The sequence below is a fragment of the Mirounga leonina genome, unplaced genomic scaffold (assembly GCF_011800145.1).
Source record: "Mirounga leonina isolate KUSES-001 unplaced genomic scaffold, KU_Mleo_1.0 Mir_366, whole genome shotgun sequence".
Classification (NCBI taxonomy): domain Eukaryota; kingdom Metazoa; phylum Chordata; class Mammalia; order Carnivora; family Phocidae; genus Mirounga; species Mirounga leonina.
The window spans coordinates 5383661-5404033 of NW_023270709.1; the positions used below are offsets into that span (position 1 = coordinate 5383661).

Here is a 20373-nt window from a genome sequence, read left to right on the forward strand (position 1 = left end):
TAGCCACTGTTGTAGTGCTGTGTTTGGACTTTTTTCTTCCATCTCTCTCTCTCTTTTTTTTTTTTTTTTTTGTACGTGCATGCATGATGGCTTTGAAGTTAACCCATTTGTAAAGTCACTGCATGGGGGTTACCGTGAAAGTCTCCCAGCGCCACTCTGATGCGTTCACGTGACACTACTAATAATTACCCTGAGTGAAGGTGCCTGTAGCAGGAGGGGGTCTCCCTGAAATCAGGTTTAAGAGATTAAATCTCCTCCTCCTCCTCCCCATCACTTCCGAGGATGGAGCCACTGCCTGTGCACAGGGGCCGTCCTTCCTTAACGTCCCCAGTGCCACCCATAGTCCCCTTGTCGGACTGGCCGCACAGCTTGTCCCCGGACTCTGCTCATCACACTCCTTCGAGCTGGCACCCTCATCCTTGAGCAGCCTGTCCCCTGCTCCGCCGCCGCCTCCCTCTTCCTCAGCATCTCCAAACCCTTTTCCATCTGCCTCTTCTTTCTCCTGTTTTCTACCTGCTGCATCATCACACACTTCCCTGTGTGCATCTCCTTCCTCCTCATCTGAATCCCCACGGCCTTCCCCACCAGACACTCCCTCAGAGCCGCCATCCCCAGATGCTCAGCTTTCAGGACCGTTCCTTCCTCTTTTTTCTCAACACCGTTTTCCTCTAGTTATTTTTTTGGAGCCCTCTTCAAAGTCCTTTTCAGAGCAATCCTCCAATTCTCTTTTCAAGACGTCTTCCTTTTCAGATTTTCAGGGTCACCTTCAGACTTTTTTCAAAGCCATTTTCTTCGGAGTCTTTTTTGAGGTATTTCGAGACTGTTCTCATCACTTTTGGAACTGCCTTCTTCAGATTCTTTTGGGACCATGTTCTTTAGCATTTTTTTCAGAAGCATCTTCAAAATCTCCCCATCTTCTCATTTTTTGAATATCTTTCCACGTCTAGATTCTTTACATGCCATGTTAGTTGTGGCTTCTAGAGCATTCATCCTAGATGTGCTCGAGTGCTCTGGAAATGCCTTACTTTAGAAAGCCTCGCCTTTTGGAGCAAAGATGGAAGTTGAACACAGAACACCTCCATTGGCCTCGGGACACTGAAGAAAGACTTCCCTTCTCTCAGCCGTTCCTCCCTCACTCTTGGGGTCTTCTCAGCCTGGCTATCTGTAGTCCCATCCCATGTTTTGACAGGGAATCGATGGCCACCAAACACCTTCCATCGAAGGTTTGAGTACACAGATAGTTTCCTCAAGACATCTGGGTGTCTCTCCAAGAGAAGGAGCTTCGTGACTGGCCCAAGCTTTGAACAGTCTCCAAGGTTTTCTCTGACCTTGATCAGCACCAGCTCAAAATCCATGGGATGAAACATTTTGGTGATGAGCACTCCCCCTTGGGGCATTCCACAAGCATTCCAACAGTCCAACTGCTTTTATTACAGAGCCAGCCCCTACCTGTGGTCCTCGCACCTCTTCCTTGCTGATGCCCCCTCTTCCCCTCCCGTTGAAACTGAGCTCCCTCACTATGCGATTTCTAGCTTCTAATTTGATCTTCATCCAAAAGCATTATTGCACATTCCAGAGTCCCTCTTCAAATAACTGCAAAGCCCATCTGCTTTAAGATTCCCTTGGTTTATCTTTGTAAAACTTGACCATAAATTCTGTCCGGGGAATTCATAATCATGCCAAGTTAGAAGCTGTATAAAGGCCTCCACTGTGATGTCGGTAGGCAAACCGGTTGCCTTTACGTTTGTAGTTCTGTCTTCAACGTGAAGCCTTTCTTTTTTCTCCTCTTTTCAAGATCAGTGGGTTTGAGGCTCTTTTCCGCAGAGGTTTCTTAGCATTGCTGGCACCTCTCGGATGTTGGCCACGGACCAGATGTGCCGGCGCTGAGAAGCTGTACGTGGCCCGATGCGCGGTGATCTCACACCAGCTGCCTTGCCCGGGTGCCAGCCAGCCGCTGCCCAGAAGATTGGCTTTCTCCGCTGGGATTCTTGCTGTCTCTGTACAGTTCATTCACAGTTGCTCATTTGCAGATTCCTCAGCCAAGTACACTTGACCTGTGAACGACATGGGCTTGAACTGCAGTCCACTTACACGTGGATTTTTTTTTCCATAAGTACATTGGAAAAATTTGGGGGGAGTTCCAACAATTTGCAAAAACTTCCAGGTGAATCCTGTAGCCTAGAAACGCTGAAAATTTTAAGAAAAATATATTATTGTAAGAATATAGTAAATGCATATAGAAAATATGTGTTAGTGGACTTTGTATGTTATCACTAAGGCTTCCAGTCAACAGTAGGCCGTTAGTAGTTAAACTTTGTGGGGTCAGGAGTTGCACACAGACTTTCTCAGGGTGTGGCTGGTACCCCCAGCCTTGCATTATTCAGCTATACTTGCTGCCTGAGTTTCCCACCTAGCCCAGAGCAGGCTCCAGGTGAGCAAGAAGGGGCTGGCTCGCTCCGCCCTGCCTCAGCGCTGCCGGTCAAGGTTCAAGGTCTGGTATCTTTTTTGTTATTTTCGCTGTGCCCGGCTTTCTTTTTTGGCACTATTTCCCCATCAGACTCTGCCTCTGGAATCTCTCAAAGTTACTGATCCTTGGAGAATTCTACTTGACTGTCTTCTTGGCACCTCCGATTCAACGTGTCGTCACCGAGTTCGTCCCCCTACCCAAACCCCCCTCACCACCCCTTATCTCAATAAGTGGCAGGAACATTCCTCCGATGTCGGGCCCCAAACCTGGGCCTCACCTGGACTACCCCCAATCAAGCTTCATGTCTTGCTGACTCCACCTTCTACCTGCGTTTCATTTGCCCATTATTTCCATCCACAGTTCTACCATGCTCATCCAGGATACCACCTTTTCTCGCCTGGATTATTGCAACAACCACCTAGCTAATTTTCCCTTATGCATGTCTGTCCCTTACAACCCATTTTCTACAGAATGCTTAGAGCACTCAAAATTTTAAGTGTGTGCGCGTGCGCACACGCACACACACACACACACAGCTTATGCCATTCTTGAGGCCTGTTCATCCTTCAGGGGCTTCTCAGGGCTCTTAGGAAATGTCCAGAGTCCTTGAGCTGGTGTGTAAGGTACAGCATGTGACCCTCTCTCCTATACAGGCTTTCTGGCTACTCTGTCTACATCCCAGCCATACTGGACTTCTCACTCTCAGTCTTGGTGCAGGGGCTGCTCCCTCTGGCAGCAGTGCTCTGCCCATCTCATCGCCCAAGCCACCTCCCATGTCACTTAAGGAAGCCCTCCACAACCCCTTGGATGGAGCTGGATGTCCTGTCCTATGCCCTGTACTTCTGCCTTAAAAAAAATTCTCAGTGTGCGGCACCTAGATGGTTCAGTCGGTGAAGCGTCTTGACTCTTGATTTCAGCTCCGGTCATGATCTCAGGGTGGTGGGATCGTGCCCCACACTGGGCTCCATGCTGAGCGTGGAGCCTGCTTAAGATTCTCTCCCTCTCCCTTTCCCTCTGCCCTCCCCCCTCATGTGCATGCATGTGCTTGCTCGCTCTCTCAAAAAAAATCTCTGTGGTATTGTGTTTACTTGAGAAACACAGGAGGACATTTTCATACACATTTCAAACACTGGAGGCATCTGATTAATGTTTGTCTCCGTCACTAGACTGTTGGCTCCATGAAAGCAGTCTTAGACAAGACTGTGTCAGTGTGAGGAGCCCCTACCCCAGGAGAAATGAGGTCTGCACCCTGCCCAGGGCCCCAGGTTGGATCACAGGCTGCAGTCTGGCTCTCAGCAAGACCAGCTTCCCAGTGGTGAGTGTGCATCCCTGTGCACACCAGGTAGAAGGAATGCATGGATACCTGACTGGACCTCATCGCTCACTCCCTGGTTTCTCTTCTGCTCCTGTGCTTGCTGAAACTGGCCCCTGGCTCTTGATTGGGGTTGTCGTCTGGGGACGACCAGCAGCGCCAGGAGAAATGCCCTGGAGGCCGTCATCTTTGTTTTCACTGATGCCTCTGGGATGCATTCGGGCATCATGAACTTGGCTCCTCCTCCCTCATGCCCAGCGGGCTGCCGCTGCCGCAAGCATGCCACGTAGACAGGGAGCAGCGCCAGCCTTTAGAGCCTCATCCTGCAGTCTGCGTGGGGTTGCTGGACCCCAGGATTCCTCAAGGCAGGAAGCAGATGCCACACTGCAGGTCGCTGAAGACCAACTCTAAATGTCAGAGGGTGGATCTCTAACCAACCAGGGGATGCTGCCTCTTCCCACAAGGGGGTTAGAGGACCAGAAGTTCAAGGGGAAGACTCCTCGCTGTCTTCCCAGGTTCCCGAAACCCGACTTCCCTGGGAAAACTTGGCCTCCCGTATGCCAAGGATGTTAGTTCTGCCTTCCAACCAAAACTGTTAGCACTTCAAGGGCCAGGACCTTATTATATAGCTCATTAGCTCCCATAGCACTGAGTTCCCTCAGACATTGCTGAGTTTTGAAACCTCATTGCTGAAAGACTTAAAGACACACTCAGCATCAGCAGGGCAGTGGGAATTGCCGATGAAAGAAAAAACAGGAAATGACCGCAGTCACATCTAAGGCAAGACAACGTTTTTCTTAGGAGCGTGGGGCCTGATTTGGATTCGGGAAGTTCTCTTTGGTTGTGCAGAGGTAGGTCCCACACCTAGTTTGGGTGGAGGAAAGAAACTTAACGTTGCTCGATGTAAGAAAAGTGTCAGGGTATTCGGAGTAGTTCTGGCAGCTGGAGAGCATGGGAGAGGGCACTAGGCACAGGTCTCAAGAAGGGCACCTGAAGCCCCGGAAAAGGCAGCAAGATGGGGATGGAGGAGAGAGACGGCGCATGCGCGAGCAGGTGGGTAGTGGGAAGACGGAGGAGCCTCGGTGGGGCAGCGCAGCCAGTCCCAGGCTGCTCTCCGATCATCCCCATCCCATGTGTGCTCCCGTTAGTCTGTTTGCCCTGAAAGGAAAGTGCAGGACTAGAGGGCTTGAGATCGCTAGGATCGTAGCGGCACAAGGGCACGCTGTTGGCTCTGCGCTGCCCAGAGCGCCCTGGCAGCAAATAACAGGAGCTAGAAGCACAGCGGAGCTTTGACCAGAAAATTCCACCTACAGGAATGTAGTCTAAGGAAGTACACTGAGAGTGAACTTAATTATCTAAATTAAAAGTTTGCTTTTTTAGCAATGCTCTTTATAGTAATGAGTAATAGTCGCTAACATGTATGGATACTTAATATATGCCAGGGGCTGATATAAATGCTTTACATGTATTATTAGCACCTCTAATCCTCGTAACAGGCCTATGAGCAAGTACCGTTGCTGTCTCCACCTCACATCTGAGGAAACCGAGGCAAAGTTAGATGACGACACTTGCCCGAGGGTCACAGCTATAGAGAAGCAGATGTGGGATTTGAACCCAGAGCATCTGGTTCCTCTTTGGAAGCAACCTAAGTGCCAGGGTAATGATGAAGAACGCCATGGTCATCCACAGAGTTACTAGGATGGCCGGGGTCACAGTCACCTTTGCCTGTCCCATATTTGTTTCTGTTTCTTCTGGTGGCAACACCCTGATTTTCCTTTGGTAATCATGCCCTTTCACCAAGCCATGTGGTCTTGATAGGGGTGACATCTCAGTACCCAGGAGTGGCACCTGACCGACCTGATCGATCAGTGTTCCGTGCCCGAGACAAGCCAAGCCAGGCAATGAGATTGCACTCAGGAATTCACTGATCTGGGAAAGAGGACACTTGTTTTGCTTCTGGACTTGGACCTGTGACCATGTAAATCGGCCAAAGGCCATGACATAGAGAGCATTGGCCTGCAGGTGGAGCCAACACTGAGGGAATCTCATCTCTGCTGTATACAGAGACAGCTTCCTAAGGACAGCCTTTGAACACCTGGAACCATCTTTGCCTGAAGCTGAAGTTTCTTCAGTTCTTCAGTCATGCAAAATACATCGCCCTTTTTCTTACATGGTTTTATAATAATTGCAATTAGTACAATCCTAAAGAATCCAACAAGCACGGTTAGTATCTCCATGAAAATATGAAATACTCCAGGGAAAAGAAAACACAAATTCATTTTGGAATCTGATTACAATGACATAAGAACATACCTAAAGGCATATAAGATTAGAATAAAGTTTATACTAATATATCACATTCTTTTCCTCACCAAATGGGTTAAGTATATAGTTCCTGATGAACAAAGAAGATGGAGAATCTGCCCTTGTGGAGACCTAAGGGAGGCAGCAGAGGGCAGGACCAAGTCCTGAGTTCAGGCCCAGTTCTGCCAGTAACTGACAGAGTAGCCTTGAACAAGCTGATCAAACTATTTGGGCCTTAGTTTCCCCATCTATGAAAAAAGGGGAGTCTGGCTTCCAAAGTTACCCCACCTGCTGTGCAAGATTCCAGTAGACCCTTAGTCCTGTCAAATTGTAATATTTTTTCCTGAGGTTCCAGAAACGGTCTGAAATACTGTCTGGGATCCCCAGTGGTCCTGGGGCTGATCCAGACTCAGACTGATATGTCTGATTTCTATTTGTCTCTCACTGTTTCTTTCCATAAAGTGGGATGGATGCTTTGAAATGTAAATCCACTCAGTTGTTTGTTTCATTAAAATGTATTAAGGACAAAGCTTATCAGGAATCTGATCCTGTGTCACTTGAATTCCTGTAGCACTGATGGAAGGACTGTATTTTGTCTGATTTCTCCCAGCATGAGCTGGCGGTATGGAAGATTTTATTATTATGTCCTTTTTACAGATGCGCAAACTGAGACTTACAAAGTTGAAGTAACTTGACTAGGGTCCCACCACTGCAAGGGAAAAGCTGAGACTCAAACCAAAGCAGCCTTTTTCAGACTTTGTGCTCAGAACCATTCAGGTTGGGGAACTCCACCCAGGGGGTCGGAGTTGGGGGGAAAGCAGCACTGAACAGAGGCCATTTTAAAAAATGACCCTCAAAGACCCTAGAGAGGAGTTCATAGTGGGAAAAGAAGTCTAAGCTGAGGCCTTCTGCTCAATAAAAACCTAATGTTTTTTGGGTCAGGGATTCTTTTGCCAAGTGTCTGGTTGAGGTTGAAAACCCGACCTAGACTTTCATTTCCTGCTCTGTGGCAGATAAGATTTCTTTTTTTTTTTTTAAGATTTTATTTATATGACAGAGAGAGACAGCAAGAACAGGAACACAAGCAGGGGGAGTGGGAGAGGGAGAAGCAGGCTTCCCGCTGAGCAGGGAGCCCGATGTGGGACTCGATCCCAGGACCCTGGGATCATGACCTGAGCCGAAGGCAGATGCTTAACGACTGAGCCACCCAGGCGCCCTAGATGAGATTTCTGAAGAGCCCTCCTGCAGTAAAACTTCTAGAGGCCAGACAAATCACAACAAACACACTTTTTAAAAAATCTAAATTCAATTAACATATAATGTATTATTGGTTGTAGGGGTACAGGTCTGTGATTCATCAGTCTTATATAACACCCAGTGCTCACTACAACACATACTATCCCCAATATCCATCACTTAGTTCCCCCATCCACCACCCCCCTCCCCTTCAGCAACCCTCAGTTTGTTTCCCAAGATTAAGAGTCTCTTATGGTTTGTCTCCCTCTCTGGTTTCATCTTGTTTCATTTTTTCCTCTCTTCCCCGATGATCCTCTGCCTTGTGTCTTAAATTCCACATATCAGTGAGATCATATGATACATGTCTTTCTCTGATTGACTTATTTCGTTTAGCATAATACCCTCTAGTTCCATCCATGTTGTTGCAAATGGCAAGATTTCATTTTTTGATGGCTGCATAATATTCCGTGGTACATATACACCACATCTTCTTCATCCATTCATCTGTTGATGGACATCTAGGCTCTTTCCATAGTTTGGCTATTGTGGACGTTGCTGCTATAAACATTGGGGTGCAGGTGCCCCTTCTTTTCACTACATCTGTATCTTTGGGGTAAATACCCAGTAGTGCAATTGCTGGGTCATACAGTGGCTCTATTTTCAACTTTTTGAGGAACCTCCATACTGTTTTCCAGAGTGGCTGCACCTGCTCGCATTCCCACCAATATGTAGGAGGGTTCCCCTTTCTCTGCATCCCTGCCAACATCTGTCGTTTCCTGATTTGTTAATTTTTAGCCATTCTGACTGGTGTGAGGTGGTATCTCATTGTGGTTTTGATTTGTATTTCCCTGATGCTGAGTGATACAACAAACACACTTTTAAATGCATTACTGAGATTGTCAGAGACTAAGGGAAATGTTCAAGTGTATCCCCAGCCCTTTCTCTCCCTACCCCCACCCACCAATCTTGCCCCACAGCAACAAAAAAACCAACTAGTTGCTGATAGCAGGATGATGAACAAATGCAGAGCCTTAGGCTATCTCAGGGTCAAATGCTGATTGCAGTACCCTAGCGAGAAGGAGCAAGAGACCAGAGTTGGGTCTGTGCAACCTGGGCAGCTGCGCTGAGACCTTACATAAATGGGGCCACTTGTGAGACGGTGGGTAGAAGATGACATCTGCCGGGCGCCTGGGTGGCTCAGTTGGTTAAGCGACTGCTTTCGGCTCAGGTCCTGATCCTGGAGTCCCGGGATCGAGTCCCACATTGGGCTCCCTGCTTGGCAGGGAGCCTGCTTCTCCCTCTGACCCTCCTCCCTCTCATGTGCTCTCTCTCTCTCATTCTCTCTGTCTCAAATAAATAAATAAAATCTTAAAAAAAAAAAAAAAAAAGAAGATGACATCTGCCTTTAACGGGAGACAGGGGGCTAACCTGTCTATCTCCATCTCAGCTCTAGGCTGAAAAAAAACAACTCTCTTGTACTATAGGATTTGGGAATGGAATTTAATCTACCCACATTTACAGAGTAGGGGAAAGCTATATAAATAAAGTGGCCCGAAATGATGAGAACCTTCAGTTAGGGAAGAAGTAAATATAAATTTGCCCTGGAGAAAAACAAAAAAACATCATCTCACTCCTGTCAGGATTCTCCCTGATTACAATCAGCCTAGTATAAGCCCCCCAAAATTGCCAGACACACGAGGAAACAAAATGCCACAGCTGAGAACAAGCAGAAACACCAACCAATAGATTTTATCTCCCATAGTTTCAAATATCAGCATTATGAGATACATAATGCAAAATAATGAAGTATAAATCTTAATTTTTTTTATTTTTTAAAGATTTTATTTATTTGTCAGAGAGAGAGAGAGAGAGTGCGGGCACAAGCAGGGGGAGCAGCAGACAAAGAAGCAGGCTCCCCGATGAGCAAGGAGTCCGATGTAGGACTCGATCCCAGGACCCTGGGATCATGACCTGAGCTGAAGGCAGAAGCTTAACCGACTGAGCCACCCAGGTGTCCCAGTGTAAAACCTTTAAAGAAGTAAAAATGGAATCAAACACTGAACGATATAGAAGAGACATTCAAAAGTGACCAGATAGATTTGAAAAATCAGTGGAGGTTAAACAGTAGATTAGACATAGATGAAGAGAGAATTAGTGAGCTAAAAGATAGATGTGGACAAATAAGGAACGAAATGGAAAGGATGAAAGATAGACTCACTAGGCATAAAGAAGAGAGTAAAAAGACCTGCCATATTTTTAATTGGGTTTCTTGAATGAGAAAATGGGGAAGTATCATAATTTCAAAATCTACAATATCTGCAAATGTCCCAGAGTTTATGAAGGATATTAGTACCTCTGATTTAATAAGTACCACATGTCTCAAGCAAGCTAAATAAAAGAAAACCTATACACAGAATAGCATCATGAAACTGCTTAACACAAAAGAAAAATGGAAAGAACAGACATATCACCTATAAAGGAACAACAACTTAAGTGACAACTGATTTCCCAATAACAGCAACATAAACCAGAAAATGATGAAATAGTATCATCAACACATTGCAAAAAAGATAACTATAAATCAAAACCTCTATTTCCATTATTAGAGTAAAATAAAGACATTTCACAAAATCAAAAAATACAGTTTGTTGTGAACAGACATTACTAAAGGAATTTCTGAAAGTTGCATTTTTTTAGAAGTGCAATGACTCAGAAAGAAGGAAGGAAGGCCTGAAATACAATAGGAAATGGGGAGCAAGGAAAATGGCAAACTTGGGTTAATCTAGACAAACAATAACTATAAAATCAATAACCATACTATCTGACTCATAGGGTTAAAAAGCAGATAGAACTAAAATGCTTGACAAAAATAACATATAGAGAGTAAAATCTAAATTAAAACAGCCAACTTTAGAAAATGTACCATGTAAATCTGAGCATTTACACATTTTACTACCCACTAAAAAATAATTAACTATAGGTACCCACATCAAGGTGTATACATCTCATAATCATGAGTCGAGTTGGGGGAAAAAGTCACAAAATATCACTTAAACTAAGTATAAAAACATGCCAAATAAAAAATTATTTGGGGATACATACTGAAATGGTAGAATTATAAGGGAATATTCAGCATAGTCATGATGGGAAGGGACAAAAAGTTCTTTAAAGGTGTATTAATGTTTGTTAAATTAGATGGTAGTTACTTGCTTATTCATTTTACTGCCCTTTAAGTCATATTTATATAACACTTACTTTTACATATGTGAAATCGTTTGTTTTTAAAAAGTAATAATAGTAAAGTAATCTAAATCCTTATTGTTGTAGATGCCAACTGCCCAGGCGGGATGCTCTGCACTGGGGACAGTGGCTGAGGGAATGGAAGCTGAATGAGTTGTCCCTTAGGAGCCCACTGCAGGGAACCCGAGGACCATGAATGCTCTGAACCATCCAGGAACATGACCATCCCAGCGAACAAATGTCCGTGAGGCCATGCAGGTCATAAACTCAGCAGTGACCCCAAAATATCACGGTCAGAAGCACCAGTGCTGGTGGACAGAGCTGACTTTCCAAGTCTCTCACGTCTCAAGGTTTGGAAGCAAAAACCCTGAGAAAACCCCCAAGGTTCTTGTGTAATGTAAGGGTAGTGGGCGGGGGGAGCCTAACTAATAAGGGCATTTAGGGACCTATGGGTTAACTGGAAGAAAATGAAGGCTTGGTGTGCCAAGCTGGTGCAGGCAGATGACTCTAGCCAGGTGCATTTGAGGTAGGGCTGGCTCTCTCCAGCACCTCTGCGTGGGCTCGGGCAGCAGCTGCAGCACGGCCGACCTTTCTTGGCTCCTCCTTGGCTGGGAAGGGCCACGTCGGGAAATGAGGGGTTAGGGCAGGCGGATAATTCACAGCTAACAGAGGTTCCTCCTTTTCGCAATATCCAAATTGGAGCCATAAAATCTTCACGGGAAAAAAAAAAAAAAAAGGACAAATTCCTATTCTTCGGAGAATGGCCTGAAGCTGATAATTTTAGCATTACGTATATATTCCCTTTTTAGGGCCTGAACAAATCCTACAAAATCAGGGATTTATTATTTTAATTGTAGTTGCTCTGGCTCACACTTTAGTGTTCGGCCTTTGTTGCAACCCATCCCGCACAGAAAGCGTCTGCCATTTTCGCCTTCCAGAAGGATGAAGAGTCTCACAGGGACTTCTGAAATGCTAGTGCTCTGAACCAGGGGTGGTGAGGTGCAGGACATAAGCAGAGCATGTGAGCCATCACCAGTTTGGATTCCTCTCTGCTGCCTGTATCACCACCCAAAGCAGAATCAGTCTCAGGCTTGCTGAATCTTAGGTCAGTTCTTTCCACGGTGGTTTGAGTGTGGGCTTGGAGAAGAAAACATAACTCCGTTCTTACAATCAGATTGATATTTATCAGGGTGTGGTCATGGCTAAAGGCAAAATGTTAGAGCCCCTGTCATTCAGCATAGAGCATGAACTCCATTTATTTTTCCAAGAACAGGGTTAAAATCTCTCACCCAAAATAACCAAATTATATGAGACTTTTAATAAAGTTTGCTTGCTTCATCCTGATAAGACATGATTTATTCCACTCTATTTTCTAATTGTAAAATCCAGTGAAAGTGAACCTTGCAAATTACCACTTTAAACAATATAAAATGATCACTTTTTTTAAGAAGTATGCACTAAAAACCTTACTTCTCTGCTTTGAATATGGTGATGCACTTAAATACAGTATTTGCTAATGGTTTTCTTCTTCCTTGAATCATGGCCAAGAAGAATTTTTTTTCCCAGAAAGTTTTATTTTCTTCTTCAGATTTAGGTGAGAAAGTGCTCACCTGGGGAAGTAAATGACAGGGATAAAAGGTGCAGCCCAGGGAATAGAGAACATGGTATTTAATAGCAAGGTGCGGTAACATGGTTGCTACACAGCACGACATAGAGAGTTGTGGAATCACTATGCTGTACATCTGAAACTAATGTAACATGGTGTGTCAGCTGTACTTCAAAAAAAGTAGGAAAAAAGGAAAGTGCTCACCATCTCTGTGCACCAAGAACCCAGGTCTTTCAATGGAGCCTTGAAAAAGTGGCAGTGGATGAACTCAGCAAGCAGGGCTACTTCATCGCTGTTTCTGATCCGTATGCTGTGGCTTTTGAGCTGAAGGTCACAAGGAAAGATATTGCTGGTGAGCTACTAGATCAATGTTTTAATCCCCTATTCAAAGGTTACCTTTTTTTCTTCATAGGAAATCAACTATGGCCATATATTGAATGCCAACATAAGGACCAGGAATGGGGTTTAGGGGAAGGAACTAATGGTACCCCCTTAACATGTCAAAGTTACCAACAGACACCCATAGTCCGAGGGCAGACAAATGAGCCTTTTGAGCCACTGCCCAAGAGATAACCAGATGAGCTTACGAGCCTGAGAAGTTAGTCAACATTACTAGACTCTACGAGTCCCATTTGGCCCCAAAATTTGTATTGGTTTTTGCTTTTCTCAAAGAGTCTTTCAATGTCCAGTATAGATATCTAAATAGAATAAGTGTACAAAATATTTTTGATTGATTACTACATTATCTGATATCACTAGATAATAAGTCGTAAGTTACCAAAAATAATTATACTGAGAGGTTTTCTCATAAATATGCTCTTATACACCATCATTCTTTCCCTCTCTTTTCCACCCAAACAATAGTAGGCTGAGAGACAGAGAGAGAGGTGGCAAGTAAAGTTTAAAAACAATTAGGACACCAGGACAGATGCTAATTTTTCTTCCCTCAAGACAAATCAGTATTTAAAAACTTTTTTTTAAAGCTTTATTTATTGCAGAGAGAGAGCAAGAACAGGGGAAAGGGTAGAGGGAGAGGGAGAGAGAATCTCAAGCAGACTCCATGCTGAGCATGGAGCCCGATGCAGGCCTCAGGCTCACAACCCGGAGATCATGACCTGAGCTGAAACCAAGAGTCAGTTGCACCACCCAGGTGCCCCAGTATTTGAAAACTCTTACATATACTGTAGCCTAGTGGTTTGATCTCCAACACTGTACAGATTTGTGTCTGAGTCCCAGTTCTGCCACTAACCCTGACATCAGGCAAGCACCTATCTTCTCAGTGCCTCAGTTTCTCCATCTGTAAGACATAGATCACGGTGAGCTAATGGGGGTTATGCACATGATTTAAAAAATGTTTTTATGCCAAAGGCATTTAGTGTAGTATGCTCTCTGACGTGTAGTATGCTCAGGTTCAGGGTGGATAACTTACTAACTTTGGAGCCCACATGCATGTTCAGGGAACAAATCAAAGTAGTCCTCCTTTCAGTCATGATGACATTCCAGCTCTCTAGTCTACAGGGAGGCAGTTCTGTGGACGCTTCTCTGTAACATCATGGGTCCTAGCCATCCTTGCGTTCCTCCCATTACTAGCGCCTGGGTTCAGGTCCTTATCACCTCTCACCTGGAATATCCCTCCTGGGACAGATGCACAAGTCATTCATATTTAAGTGTTCTCAGCCTCTTTTCCATAAAAGGCTCTCATCTTTATCCCCAGAGCTTTATACCAGCCTCCATGCAGAGCAGACTGCCAGGTGAGTGCCCAGGCTTGTGAGGTGCCAAGAGAGGAAATGGGAAGAAGGAGATAGGCCCCAGGGGCTGAGGGTGGGAAGAGCTGGCTTTGGAGTATGAGAAACTCCACAGTGGAGTCAAAAACTACTCACACAGTATCTGTGAAGCTCCAAATACTATTCTAAAAACTACGGATGCAAGAATAAGCAAGATAGAATCCCTGCTCTCCAGGCGCTCACCTTTAGGGAGTGTGGATTGCTGAAGAGAAAGAACTGCCAAGTTGTGTTGCTATTCCCTTTAGCAGTTTTGGAAGCACAAGGGAAGACTGGAATTGCTTTTTATTGTTGTTTCTTAGAATATGAGACCCTCAGGTTTCATAAGGCTGGGCCACATGCTGCCCTGGAATTTTTTATTATATAGTCATCTCTGAACTGGTTGCCAGACCTCCCACCTTGCCCTTTTCTACATTGCTACCAAAGGATGTCTCTAAAACACAAATCTGATCATGCTCTAAGTTAACCTTCCAGCTTAAACGCCTTTCATTGTTGCCCTTTGCTTCCAGAAGAAAGTGCAAGACTTTATTGATAGAGCCCTACCGACCCCTGGTCTGCTTTCTTGTCACAGCTCCCTACCCATCCCGTGGCTGCCACAAACTCAGGCAGAGCCTAGCCCTGGCACACACAGACCTCACACTCCAGCAGAGTGTTCTCAACACAAACGCTTTGCCCACAGTGATCTTGTCCCTGCCATCTCTTGGACTCTCCTCTCTGGAAAAGCGTAGGCATCCTTCAAAATTCCATTCAAGAACGCCCTGTCTGGGAAGTCTTCCTGACCCACCCTAAGTGGAGCTAATCTCTCCACCCTCCCAGACTTGCTGTACTACTTAAATACACATATTATTGCCTTGGGTTTTGATTATTAATTCTGAATGATTCTGGCTGAAATCTCGGTTTTCCAGGGTTGATTAGACAGTTATAACTGGTTGAGCAGGTAGCATCTTTTTTCCCCACATTGTTCCATATATTTTGGTTCCTTTTATCCATTTGTTCCCCCTCACACACTGTGCACCTCATGAAAATGGGAACCAGGATTGGAAACCCCATGGTGCCCAGCGCATACTAGAACTCCAAAGAATGAATGCATGTAGAATCAAAAAGAGACAGGAATATTTCTAACCCTGTCTGCTGGGGATGATCTCTGATTTGCATGAGCTGCCGGCTGAGCTCGGGAGTGAGAAGACCTAGGTGTGGCATATTTCTCCCCAAGATCTCTCTGCAGCCCCAGAGTCTTCAAGTATGAGTTGAAGCAGATGGAGGCTATAAGAAGAGGTCTCTGGTCAGAGATATGATTGAGGAGCAAGAGAAGATTCAGGAAGCCAATTCTGGTGATATTTCAAGTTTGTTTTTTCTCCTATTTAATATGTTTAATATTTCTTTTTTTTTTTTTTAAAGATTTTATTTATTAGAGAGAGCACAAGCAGGGGAAGCAACAGGCAGAGGGAGAGAGAGAAGCAGACTCCCTGCTGAACAGAGAACCCGACGCGGTACTCGATCCCAAGGACCCTGGGATCATGACCCGAGCCAAAGGCAGACGCTTAACTGACTGAGCCACCCAGGCGCCCCCTAATATGTTTAATATTTCTTAATATCGCATAAGCCAGGTATCTTCAGAATGCAGGGGGTGTAAGTGCCACACACAGACTTAGCAAAGGGCACCAGGGAATGGCACTCACATCACACATCTGACTGCTGCAGCCAGAACTGCACGGAGCACAAATTGTAAATGCCGAGGCTCCAGGCTCAGTATGGCTTGAGGGCCCTTTGTCCCCGGTGGTGGCTCCAGGACGTTCTCCTCATGTCATCCCTGCTCCTTCTGTGGGCCAGGCTGCCGGCCAGCTTGGACCTGCCATTGCCAAGACGAGATTATCAAGGTCACTTAGGTTCACAACAAGCAATCCACCTGACAAGTCTGGAGAATTGAAGGAAAATCCTCATTGTCTTTGTTTACGCTGATGATTGTCACATGCTCTTCTTTTGTTTGGTTTTAACATGGTTCACAAATTGATCGGGGGTCTGAGTGAGTCAACACTTTCCCAAAGTATTGATTCTAATCACATGGCTTGGCCGGTTCCGAGTGGTGACGCCGCTAACTGGGTACCGCAGGGTCCTCAAGCACTGTGTGCCTATGTCTGCAGAAAGTGATTGGGGCTCCCAAGACCCTCTGGATCCACACTGACACAGAGTGAAGCTCCTAGACCTGACCATTTGATGCTCCCTAGTACTGTGGTCGCGACTGGAGCGGGCAGAGACAGCAGGCTGTGCGTTTGCTTCCCTCTGGTGTCAGGTCCTGGAGTGAGCCTCCGGACTCTGTCCTCTTACACTGGATGCATGGGTGCCTTCCAGCTTCACTCCCAGACTGTTCCTGGACACCTAGCCCAGAAGGTAAGCTCATTTTTTCATTGAACACTGACCATAACCATGGCTAAAGTTTATAGAATGCTTACTCGGTGTTGCTCACTGGGCAACAGACTTTATAGAAGTGTGGCATTTAATCCGCACAACAAGTAGGTACCATTAGTAGTATTCCTGTAAAAGGTGGGGGGTGGGGGATCCATGCTGGAGAGAAAGAAAACGGCCTAGTTAATGAGTTTCGGAGCTGGGATCACAGCCCAGATCTGCTGCCAAAGAGTGCAGGCTCCTAACCTTTGTGCCGCACGGCCTTCCTCACTGCAGATGAACTCTGAGATATGTTCAGATCCATGGCCCTCACCCGCAAACAGAGGTGTGCCTGGCCTGCTCCCAGGATCAAAGCTGTAGGCTGGGCAGTGTGAACACTTAGGTGGAGGCCTCTGTGGGCATACAAAAAAGTCTCATACAAGTATATAAACACAGTATAGGAACATTGCCTTTAGCATGGGTCAAAACCATAACACTTTAGAACCTTACTCAGATCAAGTCCAGGATGGTCAGCAACATATTATTCCAGGAATAGAAAAGGGAAAGACAGTTTTGTACTCTGTCATGGGCTCTCCCTTCACTGGACCCTTGATTTGTCCTGTGCTTGAGCAGAGAACGGACCTTACAGAGCCAGTGCCCAGCATAACTACCCACAGTCGTCCTTGAACACCATATAAAGAGGCTTTTGCAAGGGGATCACATTACTATGACCACATAGGACACGGCCCCCATAGGACAGGAGGAGGAAAATAGCCCAATTTATGTTAAACCTGTCTGATCTGCTTGGTGAAAGAGGTTGGCTGGATTGATTCTGAGTAATTATCAGTTCATGTTTAGATAGAATAAAGATGAGCTGTGTCCAGGGTTTCCCACCAAACTCAAGGGTTCATTTCTGTTTGGTTCACTGTGTCTCTTTGGTGTTGCCATGGCTGGGGCCCTCGGTGCTGGTTCAGCGCACCAGCTGTCCTCAAGGGCTGGTTGGACAGGATGCTTGTGAAAGATTTTCTTTCGAGCTACCAAAATGCTGTCAATCTGACTTCCTTCAGGTTTGTGCTCAGGAATACTTGGGTTAGAAGTTCCATGAAAATTTAGATTTCCTAAAGTTTTTTTTTTCATCTTATCAAGTCAAACCTCCAATCTATTAGATATGTTTATTTTTTATTCCATAAATGTTTATCAAGCAGTTATGTGCAATGCCGTACCTTAAGAGCCTACAGATGGGGACAACACAGGCCACATTCTAAATGAATTGTTAAACTAGAGGGGCACAGACTCATACACAAATAACTATGACACGTGGCAGGGAATGTCACATTTGTCTCTGTCCTTGGAGGACACTGATTTGGATTTGCCCTCCAGGGTTGTTATCGAGCCTATTGGATGTCACTTCTGCTCTTCACCCAATTATTACTTTTTCTGAGGATAAATTAGCCTTCTGTTGATTCATCACGAAAGGAGCAGCAGAGATGTCCACCCAAGCAGGACCCGGGGGAAACTAGCGTCACTCCCTGTGATTCCTGCAGGGATTTAAGCCCTGGGATTCTCTCGTACAGCTGTGAGTCCCTGCATCCGACCTTCCTCCACTTCCTGCCCCACCTGCCGCAGCAAAGTGGCAGCCACTGGGCCCTTAATGATCAATCATTAGTTAGTAAGAGCTGATTGAGGAGGTGCCTGGGTGGCTCAGTCGTTAAGCGTCTGCCTTCGGCTCAGGTCAGGATCCCAGGGTCCTGGGATCGAGCCCCGCTTCGGGCTCCCTGCTTGGTGGGGAGCCTGCTTCTCCCTCTCCCACTCCCCCTGCTTGTGTTCCTGCTCTCGCTATCTCTGTCAAATAAATAAAATCTTAAAAAAAAAAAAAAAAAGAGCTGATTGTGAACAGAGAGAGAAAACCAGGCTTGGGGGATGATAGGCTGTCTTGCCCTAATTGTTCTCTCTCTGGCTGTGTGAAAAAGCTTGAGGCTGAACCGTGCCTCCTAACGAGGCCCCCCGAGAGCTGACTCACTGAATCCTTTTGGATGGAGTCGAAGGCAAACCTTCTGCACTCTGCTTTCCGCTGTGTGGATGAAGTTGCGACGCAGGTGGTGGATACCAAGGAGAGTCCGGTGTCTCAGGGTGTCTAAAGCAAAGTGCACTTATCCTAGAATTGCTTTCATGAAGGATGGTCTTACAGAACACAGGGCAGAAGAGAGGCGTTCTTTGTCGGCGCAGAACGTGCCTGCTTAGAAAGGAGGTGGGTTAATGGTTCTACGGACTGAAACTCATGCAGAGTGAGGGCGCTTTAGGCTCTTCACCACAGGAACTGGCTTCTCTCCTTACTAATGCTGACACCAGGATTTGTCCCTGTCACAATCAGAAATGAAAACTGCCTTACAGGAAAATTGCTTTACAGAAATCAAAATTGCTTACTTACTTTGCTTACTTACACAGTTGTTTACTTACAAAGTTGCTTACATTACTTACAGAAATCAAAATTGCCTTATTTACAGGTGCGTTACTTACAGGAAAAATTGTATATCCAGCATGTTTTGACCTTACACTGAGGGGGAGTTTGTTTTTAGCTAACTGCCAATCCTTCTGGAAAGGCTTTGGGGTGTTTCTCAGAGGACTTGTGAGGGGGCAGCTTCTAACCAGTTCTTCTCTTGTCTTTTCTTTCTTTTTTTTTTAGATTTTATTTATTTATTTATTTTAGAGAGAGTGCAAGCAGGGGGAGGGTCAGTAGGAGAAGGAGGGAGAGAATCTGAAGCAGGCTTCCCGCTGAGCACAGAGCCTGATGCGGGGCTTGATCTCAGGACCCTGCGATCATGACCTGAGCGAAACCAAGAGTCCGATGCTTAACCCCCCAGGCGCCCGCTCAGCAGTTATTTTCGGACTGACTTCAGCACTGTGTGCCGCTCTTCCGTGGAGCTGAGGTCTTCCCGCCTCAGAGGAGTGTTGCTCCCGAGGTTGCGTCAAAGGAAGGCAAGCGGCGGTAGCACTGGGGGCCCGGAGGCTGGCAGGCTCGGGGGAGGAAGAGCCCACCCTCTGCCCACCTCCTTGGGACTTCGGAAAGTGACACGCAGTCCACTCAGCCCACTGAAGTCAGATGGGACTGTAGTTAAATAAAACTTACAGAAAAGTTGGCTGAATAGACTTAATGTGCCCATCATCAAGTTATTACCTCTTGGCCCCAAATGCCACCTCTCATATTTGCTGCAGGATGAACATAAGTCCCTTAAGCATTTCTCCTCTGGAGCAAGCATGATGTTAAGCTTCCTTGGTGGAGGGCTCTGGCCAGGACAGAGGAAGAGGCTCTGAGGTGCTTTATTGTGAGGGCCGCGGCCCATGGTGTGGCGTCAGGACCCCTGTGTAGCGGGCCCAGCCACAGACCAGACACACTGCCAACTTGCAGCCTTGGCCGGGCAGACCCCGAGCACAGTCCCCTCTGCAGGGAAAGCAGAGGCCCCTTTTGCAGATGCTGCCCATTTGCCTGCACCCCCAGGATGGCCTGTTGCTCTCCCAGCAACTCCAGTTCAGCTCCAGCGAGAGCAAAGCAGTGAATTTCTTTGCCATGTGGGGACTGAGCCATACTTTCCCCAACAGGTCTGAACCCAAGCACTATGTGTCTCTCTGTGGCACTCTCTCCCAGCCCAAAGGAACCTTACAGAGTTGTCTTCGATTTTATGTTCACTCTTTTATCAGAGTTCACAATTCTTTATATTAAGCTCCTGTTTGCCCTACTGTGTGCTCTCTATCTCCTGATTAGACCCAGATGCTATATTTAATAATGTGCAGAAAGGTTTCATAATAAGTAAGTAACCCAAATGGTAAATAGCTCTCATGAATTGGTATGTTTAATATTTTACAAAATCAAGTCTTTCTAAGTCTTCAAAAGCTACTCTGAAGATACCCGGATTCAAATCCCTGTGATACAATTTGTGCTTTTATGGAACGTATTCTCCACTTACGATTATTATTAATCATAGAGCTGTATTTTCTTCTTCTTCTCCTTCTTCTTCTTTCTCCTTCTTCTTCTTTCTCCTTCTTCTTC

The 20373-nt window shown here is 45.9% G+C and overlaps 2 long non-coding RNA genes across 2 annotated transcripts in view; one reads left to right on the top strand and one right to left on the bottom strand.

The window, feature by feature from the left end:
* Positions 1-1909: 1909 nt before the first annotated feature.
* Positions 1910-20373, bottom strand: part of LOC118027397 — a 47831-nt gene continuing 29367 nt past the window's right edge. Inside the window, exons 2-3 of the long non-coding RNA XR_004683803.1 lie at positions 12370-12489; positions 1910-2187 (exon numbers count right to left, since the gene is read on the bottom strand). This is a non-coding gene — a long non-coding RNA (uncharacterized LOC118027397). The remainder of the gene's footprint in view (positions 2188-12369; positions 12490-20373) is intronic.
* On the top strand, positions 3467-10908 carry LOC118027398. Its single transcript, XR_004683804.1, has 2 exons — positions 3467-4630; positions 10647-10908. It is a non-coding gene; the product is annotated as an uncharacterized LOC118027398 (long non-coding RNA).